This window comes from Dipteris shenzhenensis, chromosome 33 (genome assembly GCF_047967505.1).
Source record: "Dipteris shenzhenensis isolate YYH24624 ecotype China chromosome 33, Dip_SZ_1.0, whole genome shotgun sequence".
Classification (NCBI taxonomy): domain Eukaryota; kingdom Viridiplantae; phylum Streptophyta; class Polypodiopsida; order Gleicheniales; family Dipteridaceae; genus Dipteris; species Dipteris shenzhenensis.
The window spans coordinates 33,200,901-33,221,039 of NC_141628.1; positions in this window are offsets into that span (position 1 = coordinate 33,200,901).

Genomic DNA, 20,139 nt, shown 5'->3' on the forward strand with positions numbered 1-20,139 from the left:
GTCGTGAGCACCCTAGAACAAGCAACTCTAGCTATTGAATAAATCAATTGACTTAAATAGTGGAGATAAAAGTGTTACAAGCCCATGGATGAGCCTATGGAGGGCTACCATCTTGTATCCACTAGAGACCTTATTTCTTGCAACAAGCATAATGAAAAAATGTAGATACAATATTACAATTATCATGTACTGAGTGAGACCTACAATTGTTCCATGAAATGATGGACAAGGCCAAGAGTATTTCCCTACATATTCAAGATAACAATAAGGGAAGGAGATCCTTCATTGGGTTGCATGTTACTCCAAATGGGTGGTCCAAGTCATTCTCTGTATTGTCATGCTCTCTGACCTGATAGAGTCACCACTGTTTTTTGAAGAGCTGCATCCATTACAAGAAAGCGCTTCAAAACATTGTGCATGCATGCAAAGCAGAAAAATGGTTGGATAATTTTTCAAGTTGTGCTGCTCGTTGAATATGGCCAAGGCCTTTGGCTGCTTCTTAAAGAAGACTGCAACTGTAGTAGGAAGCTGAATCACACTATCTATACAATGGAAGGAAACTCTATCGGATGTGTTGAAAAATGACTTCACATTAGTGCTGGCATCTCTTAATTTTGCCTATCTTATCATCCTAAAGGACAAATGTTGCACATTGCTCTACATGTCACACCTGTCCATGCAATTGTAGGTCCCATAGTTCCCACTGCCTTGATCATCCTCTTTCACTGTGGTGTTTGCAGACATTGAAACGAAGATTGCATTTGAGCAGAGTCCTCCCAATTACAGTATCTGCCACACATTGCTACTCTTTCTACCAAAAGTATGGGCAATGCACTGGGGAAATCCCTTGCTTCTTTTTCAAAGTAGGTGTAGTAGTGGGTGACGGTGAGGGTAATTGTGAGGATGTAGCATGAGCTCTTGCCTAGCCCTCTTCTCTGCATGGGAGGGAACAACTGCAGTATTGGAATCAATGTCCATAGCATCATCAAGGGTGATAGTGTTAGGCCCCAACGAATTCTCCTCTTGCAAAGGCACCAACCAATGTATGGGGCCCACTGAAGTGTTGTGTATTCTATCCTGTAACTTGCTGTGTATTCTCAGCAAGAACCGAAGGACATGCACCAATGCCCCTGCCACCAAGGTGAGACACATGGCTAATAAGGCATGTCTTGGAGTTAACAAATTCCCCGCCACAGTAGTTGCACTTCCACTCCCTGTTTCCTGACCCAATGCCATGTTGGGGTTGATGATAGTAATATGGGTCCCCCAAAGAGTACTCATGGGGTTAGGCTCAATGAATGAAGTTTGAACTGTATATGCAGGGAGCGGCATGCCCAAACTTGAAACTCAGAAGTCGTCTTTTAAAAACACACACACACACACTGCTAGAGGGTCCAGTCCATATTGCAAATAAGAAGTTTCAAGAAGGAAACAGGCTGAATTAAAGGATGCTCAAGTATGTGGATTTGTATGAGGGAATATGTTTATACTATGGTCTACATCCACTGTTGGGCACTGATGACTTCAGTGGGGATGTCATAGTAGCTAGTCCCTGCTATGCATGATGGAGTTTATGGTGTCAACCCTATGAGTGACTATCATGAGATTGAAACTGCACTATGTTTTTAGAGGATGAGTTTGGAGCATGTTCCTGGATTCATCTAGATATTTATAGGTGAAGAGTTTGTGTACCATTACCTCTGTGAAGGTGATCAGGAATCAAAGTTGATAGCAGTTGGTCAAAAGGTATACATAGCCCTGCTAGTACTTAATATGTTTCTCAGGAGCTTTAGAGGTTTGTGACGGCAAATGAACCTCGCCATTCACATGGGGGAGGGAGCTGGTGATGATGGATGTTTCCATGGGCAAAGGAAAGGCAAATGTTAGGGTAAGCTCAAGAAGAAAGCCTCTTCAAAGCCCGCGAACTCTGATGGGGAATACAAGAAGAAGAAAAAAGTATTTCTATTGTGATAAGCCTAGACAACTTGCAAGAGATTGCAGACAGAAGACATTGACTAGAGTAAGGAGTAGCAGCAGTCCAAGAAGGAAGTGTCAAATTGAGTAGCTGTTCTTATAATTGTTGTGAGCATCCATGAAGTGAAGTTTGCGGACAGTCTGGTCACCATGTTCATGTTAAACATTGAAAGATGATCAGTAAATCCAGAGGGGGAAGCAGTGATGGATGGCTAGAGTTGCTCAAGTCATTGAAGCTGAGGACATAACTATCTACATGAGTAAAGGTAAGGATGGTGCTGATACTTGGAGTGAGACATCAGAAGTATTGGGCCACTGGCTGTTCAGTTCAAAGGAGTTATACAGGGATGATGATTGTGGAGGGCATGTTTGGATGGATGCAATGGCAGGCGACAACAAGAGGGGTTGAAACCCGGGGCAGGTATTCCCATTTTACTTTATTGATAATTTTAGCTTATGATTTGGGTTCTTCGGTTGTCATAGAGTTCCCAGCTAAGAGAATGGAGGGTTCAAGGCAGAAGGGGAAGCTTCAGGGCAGAGGCATTTGATGCTGTTGCTGATGGTTGTAAACGATGGTATTACAGAATTTGAGGAGGTTGCGGTGCTGACATGGGTAGCTATTGAGAGGCCCCTCCCTGGAGGCCTGAAGATTTGTAGTCAAGGACTTAAAAGACTGGATAGTCACATGCAACGAAGAGTATGCAGGTTACATTGGAGGACTTAGGGTTGATCCTTGAGTGGAACTCATTTGGCATTGGAGGACTTAGGGTTGATCCTTGAGTGGAACTCATTTGGAGCTGTGATCCATATACGACTATTGACGTGCAGAGTTTAGTCTGATCCAAGAGTCACCATGTCAATCTGAGCAAGGATTTCAGCCAACAAGGACATCCAAAGACAACAAAGTGATACAATTAGAAAAAGGTGATAGAATCAAACGAGTTGAAGTGGTAACCACACGGTAGAGAATCAAATTTACTTGAACTTCAAAAAGATGACCACAATGGCAAGCACATGCTAGAGAATCAAATCTACTTGAACTTAGATTCCAAACAAAGTCTACATCTGTTACGCTCTAGCCGAGGTAGCATGACCTCGGAAGAATCATTCGACATTTCCCTTAAAGGATCTATGTTTGTAATTATTTGTTTGCGCTTCATGTAAATGATCGGGAGGGAATTAATGTCAAGGTCCTAGATGAGGGTTGATAGCACCAGACTAGGTGGATCTAAGGCTAAGGGCCTAATGCAAGGAATGGGCCTAGGGGCACAGGATATTAATGCATCCCAAGAGAGGGGTGAAATGTTACATTAGGAAGGCCCTGTGATGATGACATGTGGCATCTAGATCCATCTAGGGAGATGGGGCTTGTTGAAGCTAGAGAGAGAGGAGAATGTGTGATTTTACGTATGTTTTCTGATTGGTAATTCTCTGTTAGCTCGTATGCTTCAACAAGGATGGCTGGGAGGAAAGTAACGGTGTTGCTCCCGTGATCTGCAGTAGGAATAGTTGTAGTGTTTTACATTTGGTATCAGAGCCCAAGGCTAGGAGTTAGAGAGGGGACGGATTTCGAGCGGTGGTCATCCCGCACTGCCTCCAGGAGGTTGTTAGGTGAGAAAGACGATCTGGGTGATGGAGAGTCCATGCGGGGATCAGTGATAGCGGACAGCAGGCGTGGAGCATAGGTGTGGCGACTCGACGACTTGTGACCTACGATGGACAGACGGGATCGACGCTGACCTACGACGGACAGACGGGATCAACGCTGACCTGCGACGCGTTCGACGAATCAGGAGAGGGGTGATCATGAAGTAACCCGTGAGTTGGTTGTTGGCGCTGCTGTGATCTACGACGGAAGGTTGGCGTTGCCCGTGGTCTACAATGGAAGTAAAGAATAAACGGGAGGCCTTCGATGATTCGTGGAGGGGCGACCCGTAGCCAGAGAACGTAGGCAAGGATAAGAGGCCACGCAAACAAAGATTATGAAAGACTTTGACGGAACGCACTTGTGAAAGGAAGCGTGACAGAGATACGTATCAAGGGATTCGACGAGCAGCTGGCCACATATTCAGAACTTGGACAGCGAGGGTGAAGCAGAAGATGATCCAAGAAGGCTGTGACGAAATCGTCGATGACCAGGGAGCTCTCTTTGACCTCCATCAATTTCGTGTTTTTTTTCTGGATTTAGTCGGTTGATGCTCTACTTTCATAAACAGGATCTCGTAAGGGATTAGTCTGCATGAAGCTTTGATGCTGTAGAAGGGACATATTATGCTTGAGATTATGCCTATGTGCTTCAGTCAGAGCTAGTTTGCAGGAGCTTCCCTAGGATAGCGAAAAGCGCTATTTGAGATATATGCCGTGTCAAATGCCTAGTCAGTGTGCATGTGGGATTGCAGGAATTCCCTAGTATAGGGAATTGTGTAAGAGTGCAAGTACCTTGACTTGTGTCTGTTGTAAATACAGTTTTCTAGCGGTGTTTTATTTTTTTAAAAAAAAGAAGAAGAAGAAGAAGAAAAACACCCATTGAACTGAATGGAAGCAGAAGAAGGGGCTTCCAGGAGGGACCCTGGTGAGTCAGAAGTTCGACCGACCCAGCAGGTGTTGCGCCCAGTAGCTCATACCTTATCTGGTAGGATTGCATTGCTTGAGGATGCCTTGCAGCAGTTATTAGCGCAGTAGTTACAGGCCAATGCAGGGCAGTCTGAACTTAGGAGAGCGATACACAGTATGTCTGCCAGACCTTCTCGAGAGGAGAAGGGAAAGGCTCCAATGGAACCAGAGTCTAGTGTCCATACGGTCGAGCCTAGGAAGGCTAAAGTACCAAATATTGCTAATTACAGGCCAGAAAAGTATTCTGGTCGGATGAAGGACCGTAGTTCCGATGTCATTGAGACCTGGTTACACAAATAGGACAAGGCGTTCGCCATTTGTGAAATCAGAAATGACATCAAGAAGATCCGTGAGGCCACACATGTTTAGTGAGGCAGCGGATCGGTGGTGGATTAAACAACAAAAAGATGGTATAGCATCCACTACCTGGGAGGGGTTTAAAAGAGAGTTCAGGAAACACTTCTTACCTCTTGACGAAGCATCCCGAGCTTGGGATCAATATAGGAACCTTCGTCAGAGAAATTTATCGGTGGTAGAATACACTAATAAGTTTCGAGAGAGTGTAATGAAGATTGATGAACCCCTGCCTCAATCAGTCCAAGTGAAAGATTTCATATTTGGATTGAATGATCGAATAAAAATGGAAGTTCGGGCTAAGTACGCGAGCACGTTAGATGATGCAATAGCCATAGCCTTGAACTATGAAGATGCCAAGGGCAGCAGGCCAAGTGGGTTTGCACAGGTCGGAACCCAGTATGGGTATCCGAAGAAATCTGGGTTTAAGAAGAAATGGATTAGTAAAGGGAGTGGTTCTCAGCCAAGTGGTCAAGCCAAGCAAGCGAAACCAGCTGAAACTCCTAAACCAAGTACCACCATTGGAGTGAAGAGGAACGTAACCCCAATGGCAGCCCGGGCTTGGTCTAAGTCTCCCTTAAACCTAGAACAAAGGGAAAAAGCGAGGAGAGAAGGCTTATGTTTTGGTTGCCTTCAGCCTCATCAGTGGAAGGATTGTCCACGTAACAAAGATCATCGGATGGCTGAGATGGTGATCTCAGAATGCGACGTGGAGATGGAAGGAAGTCCCAGAGCGGAAGAGATGCAGATTCAGCTAGCGGGATCTTCTCAGAGGTTAGTACCTTGTTTGTTATGTGTGTCTGTTGCTAAGCTAGTGACGAGTGCACCTGATAACATCCTATCTAAGCCCGCAGCAACGGGGTATACAGCCTTTAATGATACGGAGTTAATTAAAATGAAAGGGCAAGTGGCCAATCATGATGTCATTGTGTTGTTTGACTCGGCGTCAACTTACAATGTGATTAACTCCAAGCTCGTGAAGAGGCTGAAATTAAAGACAAGTCCATCTGACTATGCGTATATGGTCAGGATGGCAGATGGAAGTTCAACTGAAGTATGGGACCAAAGGGTTACCCAGTTGGAGCTTCGGATTCAGGACTATGCTGAGAAGCTTGATTTTGAAATAACCAAGCTTGCTCATGCAGATATAGCCCTGGGTATGGCGTGGCATTCTAGGAAGAATCCAATCATTGATTGGAAAAAGCACGTATATCAATTCAAGATGAATGATGTGCTTTATGTCTTGAGAGGTGAGAAAGATATACCTCAGGGACCGTTGGTTTCCGTGATGGAAATCCGAAAAGCTCAAGAAGAGTTTTTATTCCTTTGCACAACATCGGTAGAGCCGGTTGATGATTCTTCGGCTAGCACTGATGTTACGCGAAGTGGTGAGATGGCCAAGCTGGCTAATCTTATAACAGAGGAGTTCTCTGAATGTTTTAGGGATGAACTACCTTATGGGTTACCTCCAGAGCGGAATGTTCAGCATAAGATTGAACTGATTCCGGGGGCAGAACTTGTAAATAGACCTCCCTATAGAATGAGTTTTACTGAAGAGGCAGAGGTGCGTAGGCAACTGGAAGAATACCTCAAGTTGGGGCAGATTCAACCAAGTTTCTCACCTTTTGCTTCGCCAGTGATATTAAAGAAGAAAAAGGATGATATGTTTCGCCTCTGTATAGATTATAGAGCATTGAATAATATCATTGTTAAGCACAGGTATCCTATGGCTCGGATTGATGATTTGCTAGATGCATTACATGGAGTCGTGATTTTCAGCAAGATAGATCTTAAGTGTGGCTACCATCAGATCCGGATTAGAGCCGAGGATGTGTATAAAACCACTTTCAGAAGCAGGTTTGGTCATTATGAGTTTTTGTTAATGCCTTTCGGACTTACCAATGCTCCGGCTACATTCGTCATGCTTATGAATGATTTACTACGTCCGTATATCAAAAAATTTGTAGTACATTTTATTGACGATATTCTAGTGTTCAGTAAAAGTATTACTGAGCATCGTGAACACCTCAGAATAGTGTTCAGTACTTTGAGGAAAGCCAGTCTTTATGTAAATAAAAAGAAAACTATACTATGTATGGTTAGGCTTGAATATTTAGGGTTCATAATTACTCCACAGGGGGTAGAAATGGATCCAAAGAAAGTGGCTGCGATATTGACTAGGTCAATCCCTCAGAGTCTGACCGCGTATTGCGATCATTCTTGGGATTTGTCCAATTTTATAGGAGGCATATCAAAGGATATTTCGAAATAGTATCGCCATTGACTGATCTGACCTTAGATAAAGTACCTTTTATTTGGGGATAGAATCAACAAGAAAGTTTTAACACCATAAAATAAGCTGTGGTCACAGGACCGGTGCTAAAAATAATTGATCCCCAGAAACCGTTGTTCCTGGAAACCGATGCAAGTGGCATTGCGGTAGGAGCAGTTCTCCTTCAAGAGGGAAGGCCAGTAGCCTTTGAAAGCAAGAAGCTTTCTCCCTCTCAAAGGAATTGGCCAACTCATGAATTGGAGTTGTATGCTGTTATCCATGCTTTGAAAACATGGAGGCATTATTTGTATGGTTCAGAGTTTTATGTGGATGTGGATCATGATACTCTGAGACATTTTTGTGAACAGCCTGACTTGAGGGGCCGCCAAGCTAGGTGGGCAGAGCTCATGCAGGAGTTTAATTTAACGATTCGGTACCAAAGAGGAAAAGATAATAAGGTTGCTGATGCGTTGTCTCGCATTATGCACAACCTGAGTTTCACAGTATTAGAGAGTGCTCTAATGACCGAGATTAGGGAAACTCAAAAGATGGACGAGTTTGTCCAGAGCTTATGGCCTAAGGCTCATGTGTTAAGACCCGGGGAAAATGAAAAGGATGATCTGGCATCCAGAAAAGGCCAAACTTATGCAAGATATACCATAAGGATGGTATGCTGAAGAGAAATGGCAAGGTAGTAGTACCTAGTCAAAATGATCTCAGGCAGAGAGTCATTCGACAGTGCCATGATAGTCCATGTGCGGGACATCCAGGGGTCGAGAAGACCTATGATCTCGTGAAGCGATATTTCTTTTGGCCAAAGATGAAAAAGCATATTCATGAATATGTGACACATTGTTTCTCGTGTCAGGTAAGTAAGGCCGAGAGGGTGAAGCCACCCGGACTTTTACAGCCCTTGGAAATACCACTAAGTAAGTGGGAGAGCATTTCCATGGACTTTATTGTAGGACTGCCTACAAGACAAGGAGGGTATGATTCTATCCTTGTGGTGGTTGATCGTCTAACCAAGATGGCTCACTTCATTCCGACTAGAGAGTTTGTTAGTGCCCCGCAAGTGGCGGATTTGTTTATTAGAAATATATTTCGTTTGCATGGATTGCCTAGATCCATAGTGTCGGACAGAGATGTCAGATTTACTGGTCATTTTTGGACAGCGGTATTTGAGACACTAAGGACTGAGTTGGGAATGAGTAGTGGGGATCATCCTGAGACGGATGGTCAGACGGAGAGAGTCAATTAGACTTTAGAGGATATGCTGAGGGCATATGTGTCATTGAGGCAACATACATGGGACAAGTGGTTGCCATTGTCAGAGTTTGCCTACAATGATAGAAAACATTCCTCTACTAGGTTCAGTCCGTTTGAGCTGAACTATGGTTATAGACCAGCAAATCCAACTATAGTTGGAGTACCTCAGAAAGTGCCTAGTGCCGCGAACTTTGTGGTTCAGATGCGGGAGATGCTAGCACTTGTGAGAGCTAATATCCGCCAAGCTATGGATAGAGCCAAGGTGTATGCAGATGAAAACCGGTCTATAAGAGTATTTAAGGAAGGAGAAAAAGTTTTTCTCAGAGTTCCTTCGCACTCGAAGTCGTTGACTTCAGGAGAGTGTGCTAAGTTATTACCTCGATACTGTGGGCCGTGGTTAATTCTAAAGAGTATAGGCAAGGTAGCCTATAAATTAGAATTGCCATAGGGGTGTAAGGTGCACCCGGTTTTTCATGTTTCGCGCTTAAAGAAATTTTTACATACAGGTGACTCACTAATCGAAGGTGTGGTTTTGTTTCAGGAGATAGAGGATAATGCGAGGCGCAAACCAACAGCGCAAACCAACAAGAATCTTGGACCGAGGAACAATGCAAATCGGAAGATACCCACAGTGTTGGTTGCATGGCTTGGTCAGCCTCTATCCGAAGCTACCTGGGATCCGTATACCAGTTGCGGAGAGTGTTCCTAGGTTTTATCATCGAGGACGCTGATGTTTGAAGAGGGAAGGAATGTTACGTTCTAGCCGAGGTAGCATGACCTTGGAAGAATCAGTCGACATTTCCCTTAAAGGATCTATGTTTGTAATTATTTGTTTGCACTTCATGTAAATGATCGGGAGGGAATTAATGTCAAGGTCCTAAATGAGGGTTGATAGCACCAGACTAGGTGGATCTAAGGCTAAGGGCCTAATGCAAGGAATGGGCCTAGGGGCACAGGATATTAATGCATCCCAAGAGAGGGGTGAAATGTTGCATTAGGAAGGCCCTGTGATGATGACATGTGGCATCTAGATCCATCTAGGGAGATGGGGCTTGTTGAAGCTAGAGAGAGAGGAGAATGTGTGATTTTACGTATGTTTTCTGATTGGTAATTCTCTGTTAGCTCATAAGCTTCAACAAGGATGGCTGGGAGGAAAGTAACAGTGCTGCTCCCGTGATCTGCAGTAGGAATAGTTGTAGTGTTTTACAACATCAGGTATGGGTATGGCAGCTCTAGATCGGGCACCCGCCGGTTTATGGAGTTTTAGTGTGGTGATGGGGATCGAAGGCAAGTCCTGCACGCCTAGGTCCGTCAGGGTCCTGGTATCTTCTCTGCTCTCTAAGTTTCGACTTAATACGTAGGGTCCACACTTGAGGTGGCATCGAATAAATAAGGTGGTCTCCATGAGATGTCTGGTGTGTGCAAGTGCCTCACACAACATGTCTGGTGGGTCTCCATGAGATGTCTGGTGGGTGTAAGTGCCTCACACAGCAAAGCTAGCTCTCAAAACAAAACAAATCTACGGCGATTTGACAAGCAAACAAGCTGTATTACAGCCAAGTGCAAATTAAAGGGGGTAGCCTATCCAGATTAGGATCAATCTAGACAACAAAGGAGCCAATTAGGTAAATAGCCAGTTTATAGAGCCAAACATTGAAAAATTTAATCACATGACATAAGAGAATTGTCCAAAGGAAATTTAGCAAGAGCATTTGAACATCAGCAAATTCTTGATCAATAGAAGTAGATCAAAGGACTACAAGCAATGAAGTATCACTTTAGGTTTCTATTGAACGCATGAGACTCGATTAACAAGATTTTTCATAAATCAAACCATTTATAAAAACTCATTGACCAATATAGGCAAAATCTCATGACTAGCATAGGCAAGAAGAAAGTAGTAACGACTCTAAAAATGAGCACACGTTTGAGTTAGGGTAGATTGAAAATTATTGGCTTAGTCTAGGAGCATTGGATTGCACCTCTTGGGCATGATCTTCAAAGTAGTGGATAAGAAATTTATATAAACAATATGAATAAGACTCCAATAGTGAGTACCACTACAGACATAGATAAGACTTTCATACAATTCGGCGTAAGCCTCTAACAAAGAGCACCACCATTAGAGAATGGGAAACATGAAGAGATGCCAGTTGCAAAAAGTAGGAAATGCTAAAAGTTTAGTGCAAGTAGCTATGAACAATTACCATTAGATTGGACAACTATATCATTAGGAGAGAGATGAGAGAATATAGATCCCATACAATGGCAAAGTTATGCCTCAGTTTCATAATGACAACTTGGAAGAAGATGCTAGTGTAATCAAACTTTGATAGCATGTCGCGTATCAAAAATTAAACTTTTTTGCATATATGTCAGACATATAAAGATCAGCAAGGAACACGCACCAACACAAGAAGATGCATGAGAAGAAAAGATGGAACCTATGCAGGCATATAGCAAACATGCAAAGCAATGGAGAACTCCAGTGCACAAAATCTTGTAAGAGACAAGATAAAAGACATCAACATTGATATCACATCAATGTTTAGCTTCAGAATGACTATTTGGATAATGCCATGCAATCGAAAGTCGAACAAAATTCACATTGATCAAGACAATTGGGAGACAAAAGCCAAGCCACATGCATCAAGAAGAAAAAAGCCCAAGCATCGATCAAGAGCAATATGTAAAACAATGTGTAAAGCACATCAAAGAAAGTGTATCAAATATAAAGATGCACATGTCTCTAAATCCAAACAATAACTAGCAAATGTCTCCAAATCCAAACAATGACAACAAAATTAGAGTTGACATAACAAACCCATGATAAACCCATGATGTAACATATTTCTTTGTGAATAAGTATTATGGATCATCCACCTGATTGCAACAAATTTTATTTTTGTAAACAAACTCATATGCGACCAACCAATAATGTGTGATGACACAAAGTCAAGAGGAGACAAGCAACTGTCAAAGCCTAGTCAAGATTTAACTCGTAGATGTAGCAGAATTACAAAATCTATATATGTCACAAATATGGTTCTTTGATCCAAAGGACGATGATAGTATGTGTGACATTTAAAAATGACAATATCATTCACCCATAAGGGTTTGGAATTATAATGGATAATGAGTCACCAGTGGATAAGTGATGTGGTAGCTTGCATAATCCACAAAATCCTACAAAGCCTATAGAAAAAGAGGTTAAGCCTCACAAAACACAACAAGAAGCTAGTGCAAGACCTAAGCCAATGCAACAAACCCCCCTTGATATGGATAAAGAAGCTAGTGCAAGACCTCAGCCACGGCACTCGGGCAGTGTGGAGAAGGTATCCTTTTTCTTGTACACGGCTCACATAGGTCGATGTCTTCAGCTAGAGGTGATAGATTGGACCCCCTCAAGAGGTCCTCTTAGAGGTTATCTCCCACAACACCTATTTCATTAATTTTGGACTTTTTGTGTTGTTTTTGGACGAAGCCCAAAAATCCTTCCCAAATGAAAACTTTACTTTGTGAAAATATTCTTCCCAAATCAAAATTTTACTTTCTGAAAAAATTCTTCCCAAATCAAAAGTTCACTTTGTGGCACTATCATATTCACATAAAAATATTGTTTTTCCAATCTATACTTTTGCACCAACATGCAAGAATTTGAAATAATCCTATATCAGAAATTCTAGCTATATCTAAGTTATTTGTTAATTTAATTATTTTTAATATTTTTCCTTGACGTTTTTCCTTGACATGATAAATTTATAAATCCATGAAAGGAGACTTAAATATTTCATGAAAATAACATTGTCACTCGCAATATGCACAAAATTTTTAAAACTTTTAATAAATAGAAAAAAGACATGATGCCATAAGACCCAAGTTTTGTATTGAACCAAAGAGGTATAATAGCAATTATAGCTATTATTATATGATTACATTGAGAGACGTTGCTCTCAGCTAGAGTCTTTATATCCAAAATGATATAGATTGAACATATGTTTACAATTTAAATTGTTGCTCTTAAAGAGCCTCAATTCGTGCCATCTGCATAATTTGACTCCCCATTGTCTTATTGCTCAATGTCATGACAGTCCCTTGCCAGGTGCCATCTGCATAATTTGACTCCCACTTGTCTTGCCAAGCCTTGCCCCTTGGGTGCATTGACTCCCCATTGTCTTATTGCTCAATGCGATAGTCCCTTGCCAGGTGCCATCTGCATTAACTCCCTATTGTCTTGCCAAGCCTTGACCCTTGGGTGACACCTAGTGCAAAATACAGGTGCCATCTGCATTAACTCCCACAAGTTATCTTCCCAAGCCTTGCCCCTTGGGTGCATTGACTCCCCATTGTCTTATTGCTCAATGTGATAGTCCCTTGCCAGGTGCCATCTGCATTAACTCCCTATTGTCTTGGCAAGCCTTGACCCTTGGGTGACATCCAGTGCATATTTTGACTCTCATTTGACATAGGAGGTGATGACTCTGATTATAATTGTCTTGGATTGGCTTCTTGCCTAGTACCCAAATAAAATCCTTCAATGGACTTCAATACAAAGCTTTAGTCATGGACATTCTTCATTTGCGCTGTCTCCTTCTACTTCCTCCATGGCGAGCATCCTTAAAAATTCGTGTATATGCAAAATAGTTTGCTGTGGTATTTTTATTTTTCCTTCTACCTCATATCCCATGCGCTTCTTTGATTTCTTTGCCCTTGAATGCCAAGACACTATGATTGTCTCCGTCGAAACTTGAGAGACCGCTTCATCATTTGGGACCCACTCCTTCATTATACAATTAGTATACAATGTGTTGTTATCCATATTCTCCTTCCTGCCCTTTGGCTCATACCATACCGCTGTAAATGTTGTAGCTCTCCCTTGGTCATCTCTTTGCACATCAACTACTTTTGCAACCCAAAACTTCACATTCTCATATTCATCATCCGATGGCCGAACCACAACAAAACAATCGACCTCTATATCTACTTGTGGCATAAACTCTCTCTTCTTCGGTCCACAATATGGACGTGGGAGTAATGATACAAATTCATTTTCAAAGACTGGAGCTGGGCGCAAATCGTTATGAACATTTGGCCAAAACATATTGCATTCTTCCTTGACATCCTTTGAGCCTCGTATTCTCTCAAGGTCCTTTATTAAATTTCGTGTCTTGTTAATTACAGTGGTAGTGTGTTCTCTCCAAGTAGGCTTCGAATTAGGATATCTCCGGAGCATTTCCTCTTTGTATGTAATAAATGCTTTTAATCCTTCTATTTCACAGTTAGACCTCTCATTGAATTCTTGTAGAGGAGCCCATGTTGGATATCTTTCCTTGCTGGGAATTGAAGTTAAGAGATTGTAAGGTTCTTTAGGTTCCCATTTTGTATCATGAGAATACTGTTGCCATTGCATTACGGGTTTTTCATCTTAAAAAAAAAAACGAAAGTAGTGTGGATTGGTATGACCTGTCAATGCATCACCACCCGTTTGTATGAAAGGTAGAATGAAGCTCTTCCAATCATACATTCTTTCGAGCCTCTCACATACTGTACTTTCCTTACGACCACCAACTTGCCTGCCACATCTTCTTACCAAGTCATCTATTGTCTCCACATCCTTGCATTTAAGCTCCCTTGAGACTGTGCTAAAAACCTGATCGATATCCTCATGTGTATGCCCAACATACAAAAATCCACATTCGACCTCATTGAAGATTCGATGAGCAACTAGCATGGAGCAGAATGCAAACATGAGTACATTCTTATTTTCTCGCTAGCAATTATCAGCTTGTATTCTCAAAGTCGGTGGTAGGTGACCTTTTTCTGCATGTACATTGCGAATTGCCTTCATAATAGATGTTACAACTTGATTGCTATCATGTAGATGCAAGGAATCAATCCATATATCTGCAAAGAACTTAATTCCATGCACTAACATTCCACATAGATGTGTCTTTAGAAAGTGCTTTCCTTGTAATTTAGGTGGAGTGGCAACAAAACGAGGCAATGTTGTTGTATTCTGATCCATGCCATCTACAATAAGGCACATGCAGTCATCGGGATACGAAATAGCTTGCTCCTTCCAAAATGCATATTTTTGTCTAGAATGTCGAATAAGGTCATGATGAGATTTTCGGTTTTTTTGGTATAATTCCCTTTGATTTGGACATGTTGCACTCTCAATCGCTCGCTTTAAATCATCATAGACATTGCACTTTGACATTTTTTGCCTCCTTGGGATTTTAACATATCCAAAGTTCTTCTTCCAAAGAGTATACAAAGTATGAGAAGAAGCTACGGCATCCCCTCTTTGCCTTTGCTTTTCTGCAATAGAGTCAAATACTTCGAGCTTTGTCAAGCCCATTGGAAGGTGCATTTTAGTGATCGCGTCACCGTTAGGGAGTTTGGTAGATACATGGGGTTGAGGTAAAGCATTTTCATGTATGAAGTCTTGCAAAATTGCTGCTGCCTTGATAGTTGAGATTCTTGATTTGGACCTTCCTCTATTACCGTGAATGCTAAATTTGTTGCCGCCCTTTGCCTTGCTGACTAAATCCCAATATGTACCATGGGATAATCCAGTAATATTGCGATATGCCTTATTGCAAATCCTTTTTCCATTTACGAGAGGTTTTACCTTTTGTCTTGAACTTAGCCTTTTATTGCCATTCTGAAGAAAGCAAGAGAGACTTGTGAGAAGGTATTCATTTCTTTCGCTTCCTCTTCTTTGCCACACGTGTCCTCTACATTCCCTGATGTCTGCAAGATCAATGAAGCGCATACATCTTCGCTTGCAACATAGATATCCCAATGCATTTAACATGTTCTCCTCCTTCATTACTCTCTTCCTCTTTGGTTGCTTTTGTGGATTTGCCTGGATTCGCTTTCTCTTCATGCATATGTATGACCATTTTCGTTCCTCGTGCACGTTGTTATCTGTGTTTATGCACTTCTTCTCCTCACATTTTTTTGTAACCAAGCATCCATGATTGGTCGTTGCATCCTTGTCCATATCACAATCAAAGTTAAATATTGAATAATCCTCTGTTGATCTCATCCTCGTTTTTAACATACTCTTAGGACCATTCAATGAATTCAATATTCTACGAGAGTATTGAGAACCTTGAAACTCTTCCACTCCTGAGAGAACATCACTCATTGGGACATCTTGCATGGCTTTCACAAATCCACAAGCTTGATTGACACCAGGTTTGTTAATATGCATGAACTCATCCACACTTGACAAGACATTGCTATTGAAACCTTTGCCCTTCTCACTGTGCAAGAATTCATCCACCCCAGATAAGGCTTCGCTTCTAAAATCATTTTGTTTCTTGGAACCAATGAACTCATCCACTCCAGATAAGATGTCACTTCTATAATTGAGTATATTGAAATCATCCACATTTTAAGTGATAGAGCTTGGCACATGGGCACGCTTTTTAGGTCCTTTGATATTGTAGTATACCTTGTCTTTATCATTGAAAACCACGTGCTTCTTTCTCATGTTTAAAAATTGCATGCTCCATCTCATATTCTTGCCTACCTTATAGTAGGGATCACATAAGGATGTTATGTTATCAACCATACCATCATCAGTGACTTTTAGAATCCTCATCTGTGCAAATGACCATTGCTCCACTTGTTCAAATCCCAATACTTCACCTTCTGTTACAGTCTTATTTGCAAATGATCTCATTTGTAAAATGTCCCCTATAGTAAAATCCAAGGTGGTGCACTTTGTATTCTTGATAATGTCTGTTGCATAAGTCTCATCTTTGTCCCATGCTATAAATGATTTGTTGGATGTATTGTAGGGCATAACATCTCCATGTGTTTCCATATCTCCACATTTATACTTTAGCTCAACATGTGCGCTAAGGATCTTTGATACAGTAACTGCCACCTTATCTTCGCCAAGTCTTCGAAAGTGGCAAACTGAATTGGGATCACTATCATGGATTGTAGCAAATGCAACTACTTCTCTTTTGCTACATAAAATCACATCCATCCATGGAACAAAATCTATAGCCATCTCCTTTGTGAGAGTTCTTCGCAAGCAAGCTGCAGTAGCAACAATTACATAAATATTAGTCTCTTTTTAATAATCTACTCATTTATTATAATTTTTAATTAGTACTTAATTTATTGGTGGGAGAAGTTATCCGATCAAGTACTCATCAGATGGACATGCCAAGTTATCCTTTGCATGGTCGATTGAGCATTAAATACTATTTTTGCTCTAGTGTCATGCACATCCGTAAAAAGCCTGCTAGGTATGTTACCAATCAAGCACTTATGGGATGGGTGTGCCACTTTGCATGTAAGTCAATTCCACCTAGTTGAAGGTGTGTACAAAGTATTGTGCCCACCGGATATGCTTTGCATTGTCGATCAAGCATAAAACACCGTTTTTGCCTTAGTGTCATGCACAACCATGAAAAAACACGGTCCTAGGTGTATTATTCAAACAAGTACTTATTGGATGGGGGCTCCACTTTGCACGCAAGTCCGTTTCAACTACGTTGAGGTGTGTGCAAAGTATTGTCACCATCGGATATGATTTGCAAGGTCGATCACGCATTATACACCGTTTTTTCCCTAGTGGTATGCACATCCGCAAAAAAACACGCCCTTAGGTGTGTTATCTGACCAAGTACTTATCGGATGGGTGTGCCTCTTTGAGAACATTTCAATACCACCTAGGTTGTGGTGTACGAAAAGTATTGTGCCATCGGATATCCTTTGCATGGTCGATCGAGCATTAAATACTATTTTTGCTCTAGTGTCATGCACATCCGTAAAAAAAACACACTGCTAGGTATGTTATCCGATCAAGCACTTATGGGATGGGTGTGCCACTTTGCATGTAATTCAATTCCACCTAGTTGAAGGTGTGTGCAAAGTATTGTGCCCATCGGATATGCTTTGCATTGTCGATCAAGCATAAAACACCGTTTTTGCCTTAGTGTCATGCACAACCATGAAAAAACACGGTCCTAAGTGTGTTAATCAAACAAGTACTTATCAAATGGGGGCTCCAGTTTGCACGCAAGTCCGTTTCAACTAGGTTGAGATGCGTGCAAAGTATTGTCACCATCGGATATGCTCTGCATGGTCGATTACGCATTATACAACGTTTTTCCTGTAGTGATATGCACATCCGCAAAAAAACATGCCCTTAGGTATGTTATCTGACCAAGTACTTATCGGATGGGTGTGCCTCTTTGAGAACATTTCAATACCACCTAGGTTGAGGTATAGGAAAAGTATTGTGCCCATCGTATATGCTTTGCATGGTCGATCGAGCATTAAATACCATTTTTGCCTTAGTGTCATGCACATCCGTAAAAAAACACGCTGCTAGGTGTGTTATCCGATCAAGCACTTATGCAATGGGAATGCCACTTTGCATGTAAGTCAATTCCACCTAGTTGAAGGTGTGTGCAAAGTATTGTGCCCATCGGATATTCTTTGCATTGTCGATCAAGCATAAAACACCGTTTTTGCCTTAGTGTCATGCACAACCATATAAAAACACGGTCCTAGGTGTGTTATTCAAACTAGTACTTATCGAATGGGGGCTCCACTTTGCACGCAAGTCCGTTTCAACTACGTTGAGGAGCGTGCAAAGTATTGTCACCATCGGATATGCTTTGCATGGTCGATCACGCATTATACACCATTTTTTCCCTAGTGATATGCACATCCGCAAAAAAACATGCCCTTAGGTGTGTTATCTGACCAAGTACTTATCGGATGGGTGTGCCTCTTTGAGAACATTTCAATACCACCTAGGTTGAGGCGTACGAAAAGTGTTGTGCCTATCGGATATTCTTTGCATGGTCGATCGAGCATTACATACTATTTTTGCTCTAGTGTCATGCACATCCGTAAAAAAACACGCTGCTAGGTATGTTATCCGATCAAGCACTTATGGGATGGGCGTGCCACTTTGCATGTAAGTCAATTCCACCTAGTTGAAGGTGTGTGCAAAGTATTGTGCCCATCGAAAATGCTTTGCATTGTCGATCAAGCATAAAACGCCGTTTTTGCCTTAGTGTCATTCACAACCATGAAAAAACACGGTCCTAGGTGTGTTATTCAAACAAGTACTTATCGAATGGGGGATCCACTTTGCACGCAAGTCTGTTTCAACTACGTTGAGGTGTGTGCAAAGTATTGTCACCATCGGATATGATTTGCATGGTCGATCACGCATTATACACCCTTTTTTCGCTAGTGGTATGCACATCTGCAAAAACACACCCTTAGGTGTGTTATCTGACCAAGTACTTATCGGATGGGTGTGCCTCTTTGAGAACATTTCAATACCACCTAGTTTGAGGCGTACAAAAAGTGTTGTGCCCATCGGATATCCCTTGCATGGTCGATCGAGCATTAAATACTATTTTTGCTCTAGTGTCATGCACATCCGTAAAAAAACACGTTGCTAGGTATGTTATCCGATCAAGCACTTATGGGATGGGTGTGCCACTTTGCATGTAAGTCAATTCCACCTAGTTGAAGGTGTGTGCAAAGTATTGTGCCCATCGGATATGCTTTGCATTGTCGATCAAGCATAAAACACCATTTTTGCCTTAGTGTCATGCACAACCATATAAAAACACGGCCGTAGGTGTGTTATTCAAATAAGTAGTTATCCGATGGGGGCTCCACTTTGCACGCAAGTCCTGTTCAACTACATTGAGGTGCGTGCAAAGTATTGTCACCATCGGATATGCTTTGCATGGTTGATCACGCATTATACACCATTTTTTTCCTAGTGATATGCACATCCGCAAAAAAACACGCCCTTAGGTGTGTTATGTGACCAAGTACTTATCGGATGGGTGTGCCTCTTTGAGAACATTTCAATACCACCTAGGTTGAGGTGTACGAAAAGTGTTGTGCCCATCGGATATCCTTTGCATGGTCGATCGAGCATTAAATACTAATTTTAATCTAGTGTCATGCACATCTGTAAAAAAACACGCTGCTAGGTATGTTATCCGATCAAGCACTTATGGAATGGGCATGCCACTTTGCATGTAAGTCGATTCCACCAAGTTGAAGGTGTGTCCAAAGTATTGTGCCCATCGGATATGCTTTGCATTGTCGATCAAGCATAAAACACCGTTTTTGCCTTAGTGTCATGCACAAAAAACACGGTCCTAAGTGTGTTAATCAAACAAGTACTTATCGGATGGGGGCTCCAGTTTGCACGCAAGTCCGTTTCAACTAGGTTGAGATGCGTGCAAAGTATTATCACCATCGGATATGCTCTGCATGGTCGATTACGCATTATACAACGTTTTTCCCGTAGTGATATGCACATCCGCAAAAAAACATGCCCTTAGGTATGTTATCTGACCAAGTACTTATCGGATGGGTGTGCCTCTTTGAGAACATTTCAATACCACCTAGGTTGAGGTATAGGAATAGTATTGTGCCCATTGGATATGCTTTGCATGGTCGATCGAGCATTAAATACCATTTTTGCCTTAGTGTCATGCACATCCGTAAAAAAACACGTTGCTAGGTGTGTTATCCGATCAAGCACTTATGCGATGGGAATGCCACTTTGCATGTAAGTCAATTCCACCTAGTTAAAGGTGTGTGCAAAGTATTGTGCCCATCGGATATGCTTTGCATTGTCGATC